Below are 21645 nucleotides of genomic sequence, written 5' to 3'. Positions count from 1 at the left end.
GGAAGGTAAACCTTTTCAGAGCCATCAAACTCTTAGATTATACAGATTGCCTTCATTTTCATTTAGGACTCCAACCTCTATCCCCAAGACCTATGCTAACTTTAGAGCTACAAAATGTGTTCTAGAGAAAAATATGGCATAAAAGTCTTGTAGGAGAAATATTCTTAGAGTTTGTCTTGTCACTGGTATTAACTGAATAGACTCACAAGTTCTTCTTCCCTACTACCTTTTTTTTTTTTTGAAACCTGTAGTGAAGCAAAAAACAGTTTGGCTTGTATTTAAAAAATGACTCTGACATAGCACTAGTAATCCAATGATGGCCAGAGCCTCTTCATGCAGGTGACCTGACAGGCTCGTGAAAATCATATAAAATAATGGCCTTCAAAACTCTTTAAATCTATAAGATGAAAATATATGTAAGGCAAGGGGTAAGGCTGTGGACTGAGCATGGAGCCAGGGAAGGGAAGAAGGACAGCACTAACATTTATCAACCGAGATCTTTGGAATAAACCAAGGCACTTCTCCCTCATCCATCACCTCGTTGTCTCTTTAGAGATTAAGCCTTTTAGACACCCTTAATATGAGAAAGATGATGGCCTAAACTGCTACTTCATGCAGAGTTCAAAATTATCAGGAAAGAACACAAACATGAATGGATGTCCAACAAATTTCTGTCTCCCCCCACCACAATTATTTTTTTTTTTTTAAAGATTTTATTTATTCATCAGAGACAGAGAGAGAGGCAGAGGGAGAAGCAGGCTCCCCACTGAGTAGGGAGCCCGATGCGGGACTCGATCCCAGGACCCTGGGATCACGACCTGAGCCGAAGGCAGATGCTTAACCATCTGAGCCACCCAGGCGCCCCCCCACCACAATTATTATTTAGACCTTTTAACATTATAAAATGTCAACTTCTTGCTCTCCCCTCCCCCACCCCCCACAAATTAATGCTTCTGCCCTTGCTGGTGCTCCAACCATGTACTTAGTTTGTCTCCCGGGGACCCCAGCACTGGATTTATATCATCTTCCTGATGGCATCCCTTAACTAGTAAAATCCACCCCAAACCTGTTTCTGTCTAACCATCTAAGACAGAGGTGGTTAGAAAGAATCCTAAATTCTTGGGCGCCTGGGTGGCTCAGATGGTTGAGCGTATGCCTTCGGCTCAGGTCATGATCCCAGGGTCCTGGGATCGAGTCCCTCATCGGGCTCTCTGCTCCTTGGGAGCCTGCTTCTCCCTCTGCCTCTCTCTCTCTCTGTCTCTCATGAATAAATAAATAAAAATCTTTAAAAAAAAAAAGAAAGAAAGAAAGAATCCTAAATTCTTTTCAGAAGAGTTTGGACAACTTCTAAGATTGATTTTTTTCCCCCCCCAGTCCCAAGTTTGGCTAAGTGGACCATTAATAAGAGAAACAAATGGAACCATGTAACAAATTAAGACAAGCCTCAGGCACCAACACACTTCTTTTTAACTCCCATCTGCTGGGCTCCTGTTCCGAGGTGCCGAGTGCGGGAATGCGCTTTTCGTTCTTTCTTTCCTCTCGCTGCAGATCCACGGCCTGCCTAATGAGGGCAGGACATAGGATTTGGACTGGCTGCCCAAACACAGCCCGTACCTGCATGAGATTCTGATGGCTGGGTCCCTATGCACTGGCCTCCTTTGGGGGGCACGTTCCCGATGTACTTTTTCCTCCTTTTCTTTTCCTACACCTGTCCTCAGGTGGGTCGCCGCACACAGCCTGTGTGTGCAGACATTGCCGGGCTGTGAGTATGGATATGGGGCTGCAGGAATATTTTCAGGAAGACTTAGGAAAAAGAAGCCAGTTTTGTTTTTTTCCTAAAGGGTGATAAAGAACCTAGTGAGGGTCCTGTTTCTAGAGCCCAGGTGCAGCCCGTGCTTCCAAGTCTCGTCTGGAATTTATTCAGCACCTGCACGTACAAAGCAATCAACATTTCTCTCAAGTCGGAGATTGACGTCTTGGGAGATGTGTTGTTTCCTTCTCTGTGAAATGAAGATGTTGGACTTCATCCTCTGGAGGTCTCCTCAGGCTCCGACACCTGTGAGATCCACAGTCGTGGTAAATCCCTCCAACTTTCTTCCCCTCTGTGTTTGGGGAAGATGTGTCCCCTCTGGTGATCTGGATAAATGGCTGCGCCTGGCAGCCAGAGTTGACTTTTAAGATACAGGTTAGAGGATGTTATTTCCAAGCTCGTGTGGGTCCAGTATACTTGATAGAGAAGACACCCTCTCATCAGTGGGCGTGACTGGACCCGGGTCCCGCTCACCTCTGGGGCCTCATCTCTCATCCTGCCCCCTGCTCCCACCCCCGACGTCTTGTTACCCTCTCACAAGCTCACCTATTCCAGGCAAGACCCTTACCTTTGCTGTTCTCTGTGTGGAGAATGTTTTCCCCAATTTTTCCCTTGGGCAGATCCTTCTCCACCATTCAGGCCTCACTTCCAATGTCACCTCCCCAGAAAGGCTTCTCTGATCCCCCTGACCTAGGAGAGCCAAGGAGATCTCCTATCCCATCAACCATTTTTATTTCTCTATGACCATAATGGAAGCTGAAATTAGCTTGTTTATTTATTGGTCACCTATTTTTCCTATGAGAATATGTGGAGATGAGTAGAGGCCCTGTCTTATTTGTCGCTAGAAGAGAATATTGTGGGCGTCCACTAAATATTTGTGAAATGAGTACATAACAACCAGAACAACATGGTGGCTTATATTTGACTTTGTGTTAGGTGCTGTTCTAGGTGTTCTGTATGTACTGACTCATTGAACTTTCCTAATGATCTTATGAAATGGATACAATTATCATCCCCATTAACTGTTGGGGAAATTGAGGAACGGACAGGATGGATAACTTGCCAAATGTGACAGATGACGGAATGGACTCTTCTATGGCTTTCTGCTTTCTGGCTGGAGATTAGAAGCCCATCTGTAGACACTTTTGGAGAATGTGATCTGGGAACTTGGAGCTTTTACTGTGATGTGACTGTCCCCGCTAAAGTGAGAAAGCTCACAATTCCTTCATCAGGTAATTAACAAAGCTTATTTAGGAAATCAGCATTTTTGTTGTTGTTGTTGTTGTTTGTTATTTTAAAAAAATTCTCCACATCTCTTCCACCGCTGGAGTTATCCCAGAACACAGCACTGGGTCACCTGGTCAGCACCTGAGACTCGGAGCCTGGAAGAATTTTATTATTCTTCTCTTTTCATTTTTTTGGTATCATACCCTTAAACCCTGTACAATTAAGAAAATCCCCTCAATATGTCCAGATTAATAAGGCAAATATTTTACAAGCTGATTTTCTTTCTTGAGTACTAGAATGAGTGATTCAGAGCAACATGAACCCAACTGGCTTTATTGAAATATTAAAGCATATAAATAATTTATATGGAGACAGAGACTCACAGAAGATATGAAATCTTCAGAACATTACATATATAAATTAAATACACTGCTTGGTTCAAGAAGTTTAATGTGTTAGAAAATATCCAGCTCACCCTCTTGTGCTCGGCCCACGCTTAATAGAATTTAAGGTTATAATGAGTATGGAGAGAGAAAATTCAAATTCTAGACTGCCAGTTTTAGCAAAGATCAGAACCAACTATTGTCCTCAAATCAGCCAGACATGGTACTCAGGAAAACAGGTGCATGTTTATGAGAGGACATATGACAAGTTATTGCTGTAATGAAAAAAATTCAAGCTAGTTTGGGTCTTATTACCTGCCCCTGCCCCAAGTCCACACATTTCCTTTGTAACAGGTGTAATGCCTACAATTCTTCCTTTAATGTTTTCTTCCCCTCTAGATTTGACACTCAGAGAGGACATTGCCTGGCTCACTTCTCTATCCCAGCAGCCATAGCTGTGTGATTTGTGGTTCGTTACTCAACCTCTCTGTGCCTCAGGATTTTCACTTTTTTTTTTTTTTAAGATTTTATTTATTTATTTGACAGAGAGAGAGACAGTGAGAAAAGGAACACAAGCAGAGGGAGTGGGAGAGGGAGAAGCAGGCTTCCCGCTGAGCGGGGAGCTGGATGCAGGCCCCATCCCAGGACCCTGGGATCGTGACCTGAGCCAAAGGCAAGACGCTTAACGACTGAGCCACCCAGGAGCCCCGGATTTTCACTTTTAAAGTGGAGATAGCAAAGTAGCTTACCCAAGGGTTGTTACGAAGAAGATACACATCAATGCAAATAACACAGAACAGTCCAGGCTTTCAGAGTAAAACTCAGAGTTACAGCTGCTCTTATTTTTCATTAGCACGTAAGTTCCTGGAAAGAAAGGACTCTATATGTTTTGTCTACTGATGATTCCCCAGTGAGAATCATCATAACAGCACCTTGGACATAATTGGCACCTAGTTAATAATCCGTGAGTAAATTAATTATGAAACTAATATTTTAGATCCTTAATAATTAGATTTTAATGCTGGGTTGCAGTATGGTAGAAACTATGCACACACACGCACACACCCTTTATTTTCATGAGTCTCAGTATAAGTGTTGATTAATTACATTGGCCAGCTATGTCATGGGCAATCAAATAGCACACGATACCCCCACAGCACCAGACATCTGGGAAGGTGGATCATTTGCCTTCAGCTCTCAGCTGTCTTTGAACTCTGCCTCTGGCCAGTTCCCCAGATGTTTCCTTATGCTCTGGATCAAAGCCATAGCTTGCCTTCATTTTGCGAGGGGGCAGTGCAACTTATCATCACAAGCATTGCGGCAGGGAAGTAAATAGCCCCTCACCTTAAATGACAATTTATTGTTCCCTCTTCGTCACACTTGATTAAAATACAGAGTTTGCCTCCAAGGCTGAAATTAGCTTTTCATTTTGACTGACTGCCATCCAGGTCTGAAAAATAGCAGCTCGTTTGTTTCAATATTTACCACATCCATTCAGAAGAGATTTACATTATTGCCAATTAGAACTTAATTGTTAGCCATAACTCAAACATTTGCTTGCTGTTTATGGAGTAAAAGCCATCATTCTCTTTTTACTATCCTGACTTCCACTACCCTAGGACCTTTGCCTCAGGAGTGGAGAAATTTCTTTTCTGTAAGTTGGGGTTGGTGAGCATATAACACTTTTCAGTTCTTAGTTTCAGGATGTGGCTGGAGGCAAGCATTAATTGGCCAGTTGAATGGAAGATCGATCGTTAAACCCCTGTGTTAGGCATCTGCTGTTTTTACCCTCTTAATCTGCATTTCCCAGTATTCTGCCAGCTGACTTCTGATTTGGCTTTGGAGACATTTTCTGTTGCTTGGATGTCTGCACGATCTTCCTAGAGCTGGGTTTCCAGACTCTACTATCGGCTCCTACAGCATATTTTTAACACCGGAGTTCTCCCTGCAGAGCGATCCCTTTAAAATATGTCGGATCCCGAGACTCCTGAGTTGCAGAGCCACCTGCCCCGTCCCCCCAAACCTGCGGGTTTCACTGGGGGTTGAGGCCGGTGTCTGTGCAACAGCTTGGAGTCCTGCGTGCTCCCATCCCCCACTCACCCTGCCCATGTGACATCTCCTTACTCTTTCCTTACACACTCCTGACAAACTTTTGTTTATTGTCTGTCTCCTCCTCAAAGATGTAAATTCAGGAAGGCAGGGATGTATTCATGCTTATTTATGGAGCCGGGCGAGGTTATTACTTCTTTCTGTCCTACTTTCTGTTAATGTCTCATCCGCCCTGTCCCCAGGGCCTCAGGACTAGGAAAGAGACAGCTAATCTTCAGGGACCTGAGAGGTTGTGGGGGCGTCCACAGGTCCTGCCCACCTGGCCTTTGATCTTAAGCAGGTAGCTTATTACAGGTGAATTTCAGAAAACTATCCTTCCAAGATTGTTGTCATTGCTGGGAAGTGCTTCATCCTGCTCTGGGGCCACGGAAGAGAAAACTTTCAAATACCTTTGTGTTAACAGATTTTTCCAGTGGCCCACAATTCATGGAAAAACCTGCTTACAGACCAAGCCTGGAGCTCGATCAATGGGACAAGGAGGAGAGAAGTTGCCTCTATTTAATTGGCTGTGGGTTTGTGACAAATGGGAAGAGCCACTGTGAATGCAGCATGGCTGCTTCATTTCACATTGCTCTATGTTCGAGTATCACTCTTACCTCCGTCTTTGTCGAGATTGTTTTACCAACGGCACTTGCTTGAAAGCCTTTTTGGAGAAAAAGGCAAGTAATGTACGCTGTCAGGCCGCAAAGCAGCCGCTTAAGAGACACAGCACTTTGATTACACTATTTGAAAGAAAGAGGGAATTGGATTTTAACTACTATTCCGAATCCCTCACCTAAGGGGTAGAATTATAAAAGAGCTCAGCATCCCCCTTGTTATTACTGTATATTTGGACAACGGCAAAATTAAAAATTGGGTTGTTCATCAAAAATGGCTCATTATTTTCATTAGGGCATGCAATATGTGGGTTGTTAACACCGAGTGCAGTCTGGTGGACATGTTCATTCGATTTGGCCTGAGGTGTTCTTCTAATGGTTTCGGCAACAGAGGAGTATCCCTGGATTTGCTCCTTCTATTGGTTTCCTCGCATAAAGCAAGGGGGCTTTAGAAGAAAGATTTCAAATGCAGTCCCTGCTCTCTCCAAGTCATATTTATGAAAGAGTTTTGCTGGTCCATGGGGAAAGCCTTTGACTAACTTCCTGAACTTATTTGTGTCCATTGTATACTTGGATAAGACTCCATAATGAGAAAACAAATTTATATTTTAATACAAATAAATCTTATTCATTCGTAAGTTTGCTGATGAGCAGAGGGGCTACAAGGCTAAATAAGGTATCAGCTCAGCCTCACGAAGGTCTAGTCCAATGGGAGAGATACATGTGATAAACACTTTTTTCTTCTCTTTTGTTTGCTTACCCAGGGTCTTTTCCAGAAATGGTGCCTCTACCCCCATTAGCACAGCTAGCCATCTGTGGACCAGCCCTAGTTACAACACAACCCTCGCTACTTTGCCACAGTTAATTGTTCAGGCACGAGCACCTTATTCTACGTGGGAAAATTTCCCAAGAGGTTTGGATTTAGGAGAAAAACAAATTGTTTAAAATGATAAAAGTCTTGCATCTGTTGATTACGTGCGCATTCAGTGCTGAATGCATCAGGCATCAGCAGTGCAAAGAGAAAGGGTAACCTCTGGTGCGCTTGTTGACCAACTGGCTGGGAAAAATTTTAAAAGTCCTGATTTGTAGCATTTGTCAATTTTTATGGTGTACATATTCCTGCCATGACCAATTTCAAGCTACCAACAGTTTAACAACTGGTTCACAAAATTCCTGATTATTTGACAGCTATTAGGAGCCTATGGGAGCTAGCCCCAGCATGCCTCTGCATGGAGCCCATGCTTTCGGGTGATAAGACAGAAGTTACATGGGTAAACTAATAGATAAACATGATACTTTCAGATTTGGATAAATGCCATAAAGTAAATATGCAACGGAATAGGACATGAGCGATTAAATGAGAGGTGTTGTCAAATATTCAGGGATTTTGTGAGCCACCGTTGCATATCGTAAGTACCCAGTAAGTGTTAGCGAGGGAAGTCCTTTCTTAGGGGTCAGTGTTTGACTAAGTTATAGTGATGGAGAGAGAAGCCTCTGGGTAAATTGCATTCTAGATCCTGGAGGTCTGTGGTTCCTTGTAGGTGAGAGAAGTAGAGAAGTACATTCTGGAGAGAGAGAGGGGAAGAGACAGAGGTGGGGGAGGGTAAGAGAAGAATGATTCAGATACCCATAGAAAGATAGAAAGATCTGGATAAATAATGGAGGAAGAGTTAACACAGCATATGGGCTCCCTTATTCTGGATGTCTCTGAGAACCAGTTGATTTCCTGCCTTGGGTCTGTAAGTATCCATTATCCTTTACAATAAATCCCTCTCTGGTTGGAATTCTGTGACTTGTTACCAAGAGAATTGTAACACAACTTGCATGTGATTTATTTGTATTAAAATATAAATTGTAACACAACACAGCTTGAAATTGTAACACAACTTGTATACACACACACACACACACACACAAATATACACACACTTAATTTTTTCCCCAAGATTCTAGAAACTCAGAGTAATGCTGTTGGCAGATGATGCATCCACGATTTGACTCCAGAAGACACATCTGCAGTGTGTGAGATATCTTTTACATCTCTATGTTCTCCACAGTGCTTAGTATGGTGCACTGCACTCCAAGGCCTCAGAAAATAGTTAATGGACGAATGAATAAGGAACTCAATTATGTTTCGGGGAATGGCTATCAATTTTACGAATGCATCAGAAATAGCCTTGTTAGAATGCAGATGGAAGGACTTTACCCCGTGGGATTCTGCACTTCTAATAAGCACCCAATATTCTAGGATCCAGGGAAACTGAAGGCCATGCTTCAGTAAGCTTGGATTCAGCAGAACTTGCTGGAAAAGCATAGACAGGGGACTTGAGAATTACTCAACATGCCGTCCTTCAGGAGTGCGTGTGATCTAGCAGAAGCAAAGTCTAGGGCTCCAGTCTTGCAACCCAGTGTATAATCTGGGGAGGCCATTTTCCCTTCGGTGGGCATTGATTGGTTCTGACATGCGGAAAATGAGAGGGGTTGATATCTCAGCTGCTCCTTCCAACTCTGACCTTCTGTGACTTGCTTGTTGCTTACCTTCCCCATCCTGTACATTTTGCTCCTGGCAATCCAGCCACATCACTCAAGCCCCTTGCTTCCTGTAGGCGATGGTTGTTAGGACATTGATGAGAAAACACTTCCTCAAAAGTGATAATTTCATCTTAGAACTTGGGCCATGTTCTCATTCCCTCTTGGCCTTTTTTCCCCTCATCCATGGAATAAAGGTTTTGGGCTAGATCTCTGTTTATCAAAGGGTAGAACATAAATCTGAGGTAAGGATAGATGGTTGGAGGACACAGTAATAAAGTTGAATGGTGCTCAAGAACGATAGCACTGTTTGAGATTCTTTTTCAATATTTTCAGGTAATTGAAGGCTTACCTTGGAGTTGCTATGGCTATAACACCTTTATGACTAAAAATGATCTTTTTTTTTTTTTTTTTTTTTTTTCCTGAGAGGGCTAACTTCAAATTTGGGAGTTTTATATACCTGCATCTTCAAATAGTTAAGAATTTCCATTGGGTACCTATCACTTTTATCACATATAGGGAGAGAACCTAATACATGGGAAAGTCATTTGAGTCTCCAAAAGAAAATAGGGGTGTGTGGTTGAGTTGGCCAGATATGGAGGAGTAAACCCTGCAGAATGTCCTTGGCTGAAGAAAGGATTCAAGAGGATGACAGGAGGAAGATCACAGTGAAGCCTTTATTCGACTGATTCAGATGTTGATCCATTGGCAAGAAAGGTGAGGTCACTGTATTCCCTGACCTCAGTTGCCCGTGTGAAAAATTTCGACTGCTAAGGAGAGACTCATACATCTGCACTAGAGATATGGTTCTCATTAAGTGAGTTCTGAGTATAGTTTATGGAGAAGAAATTTCTATCATTGTGAATGTAAGCTCCAATGGGAAAAATCCTCCCCATTTCCATACACAAAACTTTTACTTATTTTAAACTCTAGCTTAAGCTGAAGTAATAATTATTGAAGTGAGTCTTTACTTTCCCAGAGTAACTCACTCCACAGCCAGGATGACTAGAAGTAGCAAATAAAAGTATAGGCTGCCCAGGGGAATTTGAATATTACATAATTTATTCTTAAGTATATTTTTAAATACATTATTTTTTTAAAAAATATAAGTATGTCCCGTGTAATATTTGTTCCATGTAGGGACATGCTTATACTAAAAAGTATTTGCATTGATCTGAAATTCCAACTAACTGGGCATCTTATATTTTACTTGGTGATCCTAACTACACTTACGCAGCAAAGATAAAATCAGATATAAGTAAAAGATGTGGTGAATCTTATTCTGGTCTGGTGTTGGGGTTGTCAAATGGAAGGGACAGAAATTTCTTATTGCTTCTTGTTGCTAAGAGAATTATATAGACTAAATCAGTGGTTCCTAAAATTAGTCCACATATGTAACAAAATTTACACTGCTTCATAGCAGGATTAAAAAAAAAAAACATGGTAAGTGTCTTATAACACTAAACATTTAATTTTAAATAATGATCATTTATTATGAGATTTTTTTCCTTTATCATTTCTAAAAACTATTTTTTCTTCATAAAATGATAACCACCTATGGTAGGATATTGTTGCTTCGGTGAATGTTTGCATGCCCTTATTGGTTAAAACAGAGCATTGGTAACTCCATGTCAATCCCAATCCATTATTAAATTGGCCTCAAAATTGTAAAATTCAAACTGCTGGATAATTTAATCCAGTAAAAAAATTTTACTAAAATAGGTGACATGGTTTGATGAAGTAGATCCAAATCAAGAACATTGCATATTAAGTATTTGTGAGCTATGTAGGGCAAGCTGCCCTTGGGATTCTATATGACCACATCTGGTGAGAGATGGAAGAAAGACTACAAGTCATATGAAAGGAGGAAAAGAGTATTTGGCTGTGTTCCTCTCTATTTATAATCCTGTTATTCCCCTCACCGAAAATGCCATCCCCTAGAGCACTTACGGATTCCATTTGTACTTGCTCACATAAGAGCCTTCTCCTCGCAAAGAAGGGAGGTAGCAAAGTATTATTCCCACCCCACAAATTGGGCTTTTATCCTCTGCTATTTTCATGGTTTGGTTTTTAGTAAACGAGGATCTATTTTTAGGGTTTCTTTTCAAAGGTCACTCTGGACTGGTTATCTATGACTATTGAACAAATTACCTCAAAACTCGGCAGCTTGAAAGAGCACATATGTATTACCTTGCAGTCTCGGTGGGTCAGGCAGGCTGGGCTAGGTTCCCTAATTCAGGCTATCTCACAACACTGCCATCAAGCTGCGAGCCAGGACTAGGGTTTCATCTGAAGTCATCAACTGGGGAAGGATCCACTTCCGAGCTCGCTCAATGGTTGTTGGCAGGATTCAGTTCCTCTCGGGTTGTTGGACTGAGCGCATCATGTTCTGAGCATTGCCTGGAGGCCACCCTCCGTTCCTTGCCCTGTGGGCTTCTCTGTCAGGGCAGCTGGTTCATTAGAGCCAGTAATAAAGATAGTCTGTTGGTGGAATGAAAGTTACTACCTTTTGTAACCTAATCATGGAAGTGATTTCTTATCATCTTTGCTGTATTCTGTTAGAGGCAAGTGATAGATCCCACACTCTGAAGAGAAGGCCATTATACAAGAGTGTGGCCATCTCAGAAGGCTGGCTAGTCACACCCAATCTTGCCTCCGCATTCCTATTTTCCTTACAGCATCCACCACTACTACCTACATCATAGACGGGTGTGTATATCATGGTCATTTCAAAACGAATCTCATCTATAGTAGATTTACCATCTCTGCTCATGACAGTGTTGTTAATGCTTGTTAATAAGGTCACAGTATCAGTTCAGTAAGAAAATACTATGAGACTATGAAATTTAAAAAAAATATAATACGAACTGAAAGAATTCTAGACTATTGGTCTTATTTTCCATTATTGCATTTTTTTCTGCCATCCCAGATTTTTCAGGGACCTGCTATCAGTAATAGGTTCTTTGGGTCTTTAATCTACTAAATCCCCCCCTTTTTTTAAATAAATGTGCATTTCAGAATGCTGCGTTGATCTTCTTTCTTAGTGATAGGCAAAGTAAGGGGCTGTCCAAGAAGTGGCAGTCAAGCAGGCTCCACACCAATTTGCCACAAATAATTAGGACAACAAGTCAACTCTTGGGATCCCAGACCTTTTAATGTAGGTGCCTTGTTTGTGTGTTGCTTGTATTAGAAGAAAGAAGTATAGAATTTTAATGCAAGAGGTTAAACACGATCTTCCAAAGAAAACACTGTCACTCAGGGAGAATTAATTAAGCTTTTATACAAATGAAAGATTAGTAAAACAAGTTAAACACCACTACAAGATGTAAATTTGTGAATGCTGGACTCTCATAATTACACAATCAGAACGCAAGCCTCCTTGTCAGAAGAGCGTTTTCTTCCATTTTTGCTCTGTGGTTCAAACTTTTTTCCAGAGATTAATTCAAGAATGAGGACTTTGCAAGTGTTGAAAATAGAGAAAACATTGTTGAGTAGCCAGATATTTGATTTACCATTTCTTTTGTGGCAGAATATGTGTGGTTTATTTTGCCTATGCATGGAAATCATTTAATTTAACAGCACAATAAACATGTAGAAAAACATTAATATTTGATTACAAAGTTATATTATTATTATTATGTCATTTCTTTTCAAAATATATTGGCTTTAACTTCTCAGAGAATTACCATTTTGAGAACAAAAGAAGGAGTAAATTCTCAGCATATGTCCTAATCTAGAAAGCAGATATCAGTCCTACTTAGAGTGTTAGAGGTAAAGCTAAAAAAAAAAACCAAAAAACAAAAACAAAAACAAAAAACCACTGTGATTATTTAGACCTTTGGAACAATAAATGTACTTTTATAATGAATAAAAATGTTTGTGCATTGATTCTGTTAAATATTTATTTTACTTTTTCAGCTCAAGTCACTCAAACTAGTTGCTTGAATGAGTTGAATGTGGTTTTTTTTTTTTTTTAAAGATTTTATTTATTTATTTATTTGACAGAGAGAGAAACACAGCAAGAGAGGGAACCCAAACAGGGGCAGAGGGAGAGGGAGAAGCAGGCTTCCAGCAGAGCAGGGAGCCCGATGCGGGGCTTGATCCCAGGACCCTGGGATCATGACCTGAGCCGAAGGCAGACGCTTAATGACTGAGCCACCCAGGTGCCCCAAGTTGAATGTGGTTTTAACTGAATTGATGAATAAAGTCTATCAACTTCTGTATTGTAGCTTTAGTGAATTTTACAAAAAAATTAAAACATTTTACATTAGATTTTTATTCTTATTTATAATATTTTTGCTTTGTATAGTGGTTCCTAAACAACTTACATAAGAGGATAAGTCAAACAATCAAAATTCTTGAGAAAGTAGTCCTTGATGTTAATTGAAATGCCTACTTAGCTGGAGACTCACTGGCAAAGACTTTTTGTTTCAAATTTGGTTGTGAAAATATTATTCCAACTTATTTATTCAAGAATTCCCTACTAAACATCTGGTATATTCTAGACACTGGTCCAGGCACTAAGGATACACTGCAAAACAGAACAGACTAGAGTCCTGTCCTCAGGGAACAGTGACTCTGGAAAGGAAGACAGATGATAAATATAACAAATTAGTCAATTATGTTTTCTGAAGAAGGCAATAGGTGCTAAGGCAAAAAGAAAATTTGGGGCATGGTAAAAGGCTCGTCAGTGGTGAGGATGAGCAAACACTGACTGCTGTATTAAACATCGTGGTTGGGATAAGCCTCAAGGAGGAGCCACCATCTGAGCAAGCACTTCCTTACAGGGGTGAAGGAGCAAGCTATGCAGATAGATATTGAAGGGAAGAATGTTCTAGAAAAGGGAGAGGCAAGGCAAAAAGCTTTAAGTAGAAGTGTTCATGGGCTTATTTTTATTATATTGTATGTAATGGCCAAGATGGAACTATAATTTAATGACTCAGGGTTTTAGAGAACTTCAAGGCAATTTAGACAGGAATGCTCAATGTTGAGGCCTATGCATTGGGAAGGTCATGGAGCTGGCGTTGAACTTTTACTGATTCCATGTACTTATCACATGCTAGGAATTTTAAGGAATCCAAAGAAGAATTTGGCATAACCCTTGCCCTCAAGGTGACTAGACCAGCTTTTGTGAAATAAAAATTGAATAAAATGACATTGCTAAAGCAGAGGGGCGTGAACAAAATGCTGTCAACATTCATAGGAAGGAGATGACTGAAAATACATCTTGTCAGGGAAGCCTCTTGGAAGAAGGAGAAGTTGAGCAGGGTATTCAATTAATGGTGAAACTGTGAATTCATGTGGGAAGTGGTATTGCTCCCCGTCCTCACTTTATCATACTTAGTTACTTTACATAAATTACTGGGCCAGGGACTGTGGTAGCCAGCCCCCAAGATGTCCCCCAATGGTCCCTGCTTCCTGGCATTCATACCCATTGTGTAGAGACCTCCCACATTACACCAGTTTGGTCTGTGTGACCAAACAGAATCAAAGGAAATGGTGATATGTCACATCTGAGATTAGGTTATAAAAGACTCTGTGGCTTCTCCCTCTCCCTCTCTGATTGCTTGTTCAAGCCCATGGCTGCGTGAGGGAGCCATCTTGGAAGCTGATTCTCCAGCCCCAGTCAAGTCTTCAGATGACTACAGCCCAGGCTAACAAATTGGCTGCAATCACCTGAGAGACCCCATGCCAGAACCACCCAGCTTTGCTGTTCCTGGATACCTAATCCCCAGAAATTGTGTGATTGAAGTGTTTTTGTTTGTTTGTTTGTTTGTTTTAAACCATTCAGTTTGAGATAATTCTTGGCACATAAATAAATAATACTAAACCAAGCATAGTTTTTGGCCGTAACAAAGGCATCCAGCTAAAATATAAAACCGGTCAGAAAAATTGCAATCTCCTCTTATGAAAACTCTTGAGGCACAAGAAGACTTTAAGTGTTAACTAGAGAGACACTTTGTTGGCCACTAAGATCTGTAGTGGAGTTAATGCAAATGCTGTCCCCTGAAGCCAGGATACCAGTGACCATTTGTGGGAGATTGTTTTAAAACAATGCAGATAATTGAGGGGAATTGAAGATTGTTTGAGACTCTTCAGGTCCCCACATACTCTTCCAGGTTAACAATAACAATAAAACAATAACAACTCAATAATAACTCCCATTTATTTAGAACTTAGTATGTTCTAGGCACTTCATGACTGCTGTACAAATAGAGAGCTGTCTTATTTCATCCTCAAATAATCCTATGAAATAAGTGCTATTGTTCTCATTATTCATATGAATGCAGCAAACAAGATTTCGTGCAGTGCCTCTCAAACAGAAATTGATCTTCAAAATCTCCCTGCAAAGGCAAATATCACTGCCTCCATTTTGTAAGTGAACAAACTGAGAGTCACACAGAAAAAGTAATTTTTAAATACATTTTAAATACTTTTCTCTCGAGTGTACAGTTATTTAATAAGTCACTGAGCTAGAATTCGAATCCAAGAATCGGTATAATTCAGAATTTATGTAACTGCAAATCTCAGTTCTTCCCACTATGCCACATGTAGCAAAAGCAATTGACTATCAATAAGGATGTCCGTTGGAAGAAACATACATAACATACAAAATAATGTTAATAATAATGAGATGATGGTGACACCTCTTATGTAAGCCTAATTGTGTTTCTGAGCAGGTTTGCAGCCATGGCGCCTCAGAGACTTACTTTGATGAAAATATTTTGGCGATCCTTTTCCCTGCTCTCGTTTCTAGGTATTTTGGCATTTAGAATGGGATGGGGGATGGAGATCAAAAATTTTTCTCAAAATGACAGAAAATGGATCATTTGCATGGGAATGCCAGCTGGGGAGAAGGGAACATACGCTTGCATTCAGGAAAAGTTTCACAGGATGTAAAAAGAAACCATCTGCTTTTTCTTTTTGTTCTTGTTTAAGAACAGCTTGTGTTTGCAACTCACAATTTAAGACATGGTAATAACCTACAGGACTTTGTGAAGCATGAATCGTACTGCTTTTTTTCCTACTTATTTTTTCACTCAGTGTTTGCAAAACTCAGAATGCAAAGAGGGTATTTGCATGTTGCAACTTGGATAATAAAATTCTTCTGATCACGGCCCGAGTCTGCCTTTTTTTTGGTGTTTTCTGGGCATTCCAGGATCCTGCGATGAAATCCAGCCAATATGAATCAAGCGTAATGCTCGACTTAGCTATAAGAAACACCCTAGGCTAAGACTGTGGCTCAGTGCACCTCCTGTTCATTCTATGCAGAGAACTATTTCCGTGACCCTGCTTTATCTGCAACAGCACCTGGTAGGGACTTGCAAATCGTTTTTGAAAAAAAAAAGCAGTTTTGTATGTTTACTCTTCTCATTAGCATTCATCTCTGTGGCTTTGATGTGTGCCTTCTTCCCCTGCTGAAGTTTTCTTAATGATTCAGACTTCTCTACTGCTTATATGCAAACCAGTGCAGGAGTTTGCCATTTGCGGGCAGACCGATGGATCCACGAGTGGAGTTTCCAGTGGGAAGGGCTCTAAAGATCCTTCAGGGTCAGCAGTTAGATAATATTGCAAAGGGGTTAAGATAAATCAGACTGTGTGGGTGAAGGTCCTGGATCCCCTGCTTACTAGCTCTGTGACCTCAGGCAAGCTACTTAACCTCTCCGGGAATAATATAATAATAATGTTGTTAGGCAGGTTCAATGAGTTAAGTAGAAAGTGCTCAGGACTGTACCTTGAAGCACTAATGGGAAGAACTGGGACCTATGGCAGGAGATTCCCAAAATTTAATAGCACCCTATCATGTTCTCCTACAAGATAAAACACTCCCATGCAGAGACACAGAGTGATGTGATGTACATAAATTTAAAAATATGTGCAATATATATAATTATGAAATTATATATGATATATATAAATATATATAAAAAATTATACATACAATTAAACACCTTTCCATTGGGGATTGTAAAGTCTACCCCAGGGTTTCTCAACCTCTGTCCTGTTGACATTTTGAGCCAGATAAAATTTTGTCGTGGCCTGTTCTGGGCACTGGAGGGTGTCTTGCAGCGTCCCTGGCCTCTAGATGCTGGTAGCATATTCGTCTCCTATTATGATAACCAGAAATATTACCAGATATTGTCAAGTGTACCTTGGGAATCAAAATCACCTCAGCCACCACCGAGCTAACTGATCTTGCCTATCTTTAAAATCTCCAGTTTCTGCGATCCCAAATTGTGATGAGGAGAAAGCAAGGAATATGCAAGCATCTTTGGGTATCACAGTGCAGAAATGTCTGCTTGTTCTGTTTGTATTTAGGCTTCGAGGAACAAATTCAAACTTCACTCTTTGTATGTACGCCCTGTATGTGCAGATGTGCTAAATTTATTTGAAAGGAATCACTGCAAACTCATTAAGCACTCAATTTCCTGTCTCTTCGTATGATCCTCCTTTACATTAAGATATTATCTTTTTAATAGGTGCTGGTTAGGGGAGCTCAGGCATGCACACCAGACTAGTGGATTTTCTTTAGAACTGGAAGTTTCTGGGGGAAAAAATGCAAGGGTTAAAACTATTTTGGGAGTGATTTTTGAATTTAATGTTTTGATATTGCATTTTGGAAGTGGCAGCAAAGCCCTTATCAGTTTGTGAATATTAGCGCTGCATTCATTAGCCTTTTCTAGAGGTTTTAAAAAGCTCACATTCATCAAATAGTTTAAATATAGTTTAAATTATTCCCATGTATTCACATCTTTCCAAGTATCTAATTGACTCTTCCATCAAATTCAACAGATTTAGATGCAAAATTTTGTTTTCTTTTGTTTTCTAATGTTCAAATGAACACTTTGTGTGACATGAACTAGAAACACGATTGCAGTCAAGATGGTAAGGGGTTTTCATGCCTTGATTGGTTCTTTCGGGCTGTGAAAGCATAGCAACAATCAATGAAACGACAAATAGGCAACACCAACACAGACATGGCCAGTCTTGGGGACAGGATATACATCTCCTTGAGCTGGCCTCCTGGCCTGGAAACGGGCACTCCTGGCTGGAGGGACACTGGTGCGGGTAACTGAGTCAAACGTGGCAAGGGAGGGTGGGAAAGCAGAGCCAGGCTTGTGGCTTGGAGACAGGTGCTGTGCAAGTTTGAGAAAAGAGCTGAAAAGGGAACTCCAGAGAGGGATGCCAGGGGCTATGAGCTTCAGAAAGCTGAAGACCTAGGGCAATATGAAGCCACGGTCTCAGCCTTGAGACCAGGGATTGAATGAAAGCACCCCTCACTCAATGGCTGGGTCTGGGATATCCCCATTGTCTTCACAGACGTGGAATCTCAAATGGCCATTAAAAGACTGATGCGAGACTGGGCACTCAGAGGATTAGGTAAGGGCATATACAAACGGTGTGTGTGTGTGTGATCACAGAGAGTGAAAACAATAAAAATAAGATGATCCATTCCACTCAAAGATTGTGTATGCATCTCCAGTAAGTTCGGATGTGCTGAGTCAGAATAGTTCCCAAACCAAGCACTTGAAGGTGTCTAGTGCCAAGGAAGCCTCAAGATAAATCATTAGAACAATGAAATCTATCTGGAAAAACCTAGTGCAAGGCAACAACTACTCCCTGAGTGTGTAACATGCACTGTGCATGATGCCTTGCACGTACGGAGCTTATGTTCTGATGGCATTGCTTAAGACACTCAAATCAGAAACTACATCCACAGGAAGGATAAGAAACTCCAAAACAAAAACAAGCAACAACGAAATAAGAAACATGGAACTCGAATAGAAATCTTAGAAATGAGAAGCGTCATCATTCAAATGAGGCATTCCGTAAATGGCTAAATTCTGGAATGGATATTGTCAGAAAGAATTTGTTTTGCCAATGTAATACCAAGATTACCCTGATACAGAAAAGGGTTTAAAACTACGAATGACTAATTAGATGTCATGAAGATTGAGAGTTTCCAAATATGTGTGTTAAAGAGTAATTTTTAAAAAGGTTGAAAACATTCTTTTTATACAGATATAAAATGAACGTGTTCAAGATGTAACTCATTACTAATGAGGGGATCTGTAAAACATTAGGTAGGCCTGGCTTGAAGAAGAAATGAAAGAAGGACACATTTATATTGAGTAAGGGAATGTTGAAACTAATTTACAAATAGACGATGCAAAACAGGCTTTTTCCGTGCAGAGTTGAGGGGCAAGTAAATTGAACCTCCCTGGCCAGAATTTTCATATCTATGGATAAGAATTCTTCTGCATTGCTATTAGTTATTTACAGTTTGTACTGCGATAAAAACAGCTCAAAGGCAGTGAATGGCTAGAATATCAGACAACCCAGAAGACAATGCTCAAAGGCACGGGCCGGCAAACTCTCTCTTGGGCCAAAGGCAGCCTTCAGTTTTATTGGAACACAGCCACTCCCACCTGTTTCTACATGTTGTCTCTGGCTGCTTCGACAGCACAGTGGTGGAAATGAGTAGTTGCAAAGGGGTCATATGACCCACAAAGGCTAAAACATAGTCACTTTCTGGACCTTTACAGAAAGTGAGCCTATTCCTGTTCAGAGCACCGCAGTTTTCTACTGGATCACATTTTCTCAACATGAACAATAGAGTTCTAAAAGAAAGGGATGGTAAAGAAGCAATATTTAAGAAGAAGAATTGATGTGTGTTTTTTTTTTTTTTCCCTAGAATTGAAGTTAGACATGAATCCTTAAACCAATATTTCACTCTGAGAACAAACAGATACATAAAATTAGATTTACCCAGATACAGGAGAAAAACTGCAAACATTAACAGAGGCAGGGAAAAAAATTAAACGGGAGAGAATACAGTTTGAATTAGAAATATAATGGAAAAGTATTTTACATGTGTTATCTGATCTCATTTTTATAATTATTCTAGGAGTAGGCACTGATATTGCCATCAGTTTTTAGCAACGGACAAACTGAGATCAAAGTGACTGGTAGAGCTCAGAACAGATCTTGGGTCTTCTGGCTCAAGGAGATTCGGGCCACTGTATTTGGCTACTTTGTTATTATAAAGAAATAGATTTTTTTTTAAAGGGTAACATGTGTCCTTAATTAGGAAACACAGGAAGAGAAGTCAAGTAGCTGATTGAGTTCTGTAGAGAGTTTTGCCACTAAGAAATAGAAATGCGAAGAACAACTGGCTAGAGGGAGCTTGCCCCAGATTCAAGAATTTGAAGAGTGACAGCGGAGAATGGAATGGGTGGGGGGCAGTGGGAAATGGGGCTAAAGACCAGGTAAGGCTTTGCAGGCTTTGCAGGCTGTGCTAAGAATTTCCCGTTATTTCTAAGAGCCATGTGAAGATATTGAAATTTTAAAAACAATGAGAGAGGTGGGTGAATTGATCTGATTTACATCTTGAAAAGAGCTTTTGGGCTGCAGAGTGAGGAGTGGTGTGGAAATGGACCAGAATGGATGCGGGAGACCCATTAGAAAGATACTGATATCTAACAGCCAAGATTATTATATGCCCAGAGGAAGCAGCTAGCCAAATAATGGTGCGAACTTGTAGTATTCAAACTGGGAGTGGAAGATACAGAGTATGGGCATGAGTATTTCCATAGGGAATCTTTGTCTCTTTCTCTGGCTTGGTCTTTCTCTTATGTTCTTCAGTATTTGGACTTATCAGCAGGTGGAATAAACTTCCATTGTTCTGGGTGCCTGAATTCCCATTGGAGGATGATGCTGTGATTGATTCTGTTTGTGTTCTGCAGGTGAGTGTGCTTTGTGCTTATCTCCAGTATAGCACTTTTCACGTTGAATTGTAATACCCAAAGTACCTGGCCTTCCCAATTAAGAAGAACCTCTTGAGAATGAAGACTTTGTCTTATTTACCTTTGCATCCCCACTGCCCAAAACTGCCGACCAAAAATAGTCATTCAATACAAGTTGTTGGCTAAATGAATGGGATTCAATTATGTGGAACAGAGTGTTTTCTTCTGCCAATTTTAGCAGCTCTCTTCATTTACATGTTTCTAGACTGACGCTAATTCCCAGGCTCCTTAGGGACTAAAAACCTTCCGTAATAATGCTATTATTCATTTAAGCCACCAGTGTTTCTTACATAAAATATACAGGCCAATATAAATGCCTTGAATAACACAGATGCGCTTGAATTCTGCTATAGGTATTAGTTCGATGATAAATTAATAATGACACTAAGCCACAGCGTCTCATACGTTGGACTTTTGAAACATGTATTATTTGTTTATATTTCCCTCCACAAGATGCTTTTTGTATGACGCGGCCAAAACCTCTCTGGGTCTCAATTTCCTCAGTTACAAACCCGGAGATAATATTTATCCACTTTGACAGATCTTGTAAGGATAAATGAGAAAATATGAAGTATGTTCATGGTATAGTAGGTTTTTATTTTTATCTATTATTTTTATTATTTTTTCTATTATTTTTTCTTTTTTTCTATTAATCTATTATTTTTATACTTCCACCTTTTGTTTCTTTTCTTTCTTCTTCTTCTTTTTTTTTTTTTAGTTCACTATGTCCCCCTCATGCCATGGCTTACTTAACTGGCTGGGTCTCCTTTTTAATTCTTTTAACTTGCATTACTGAATCTGCTCCAATATTTGCTCTGATGTTGCCTTTTATGCCGCTAGGGAGAATAAAGTCAGAAGGCCTACGTCCATCTGTCATGAACACATTGATTTCAAACGGGTCCCTCCCCCCAATTTTCCCTTAAGAGAAGGCAATTCAAATTTCTCTCATTTTTCTAACCCATCCATGGTTAGTTACCTCTTTTCTGCACTGCCTGCAAATCTGCAGATGGTACTGAACTCCTTCGTTCTCCTGTGCTGTTATATCAGATGTATGCCGTCCCGGGAAACTGGGCAGAATCAGCCTGGTGGCTAGCTGGAAATAATAGAGCCTTTTGTTGCAGGCACTGATTTGCAGGGTTGGCGTTTCTGAACTTAGGACGGGCAGATGCATTCATTACTTCCTC

Source organism: Neomonachus schauinslandi, chromosome 10 (genome assembly GCF_002201575.2).
Source record: "Neomonachus schauinslandi chromosome 10, ASM220157v2, whole genome shotgun sequence".
In the NCBI taxonomy this organism is placed as follows: Eukaryota; Metazoa; Chordata; class Mammalia; order Carnivora; family Phocidae; genus Neomonachus; species Neomonachus schauinslandi.
The sequence above is the reverse complement of the archived record's forward strand: the minus strand, read 5'-3'. Positions refer to the sequence as shown.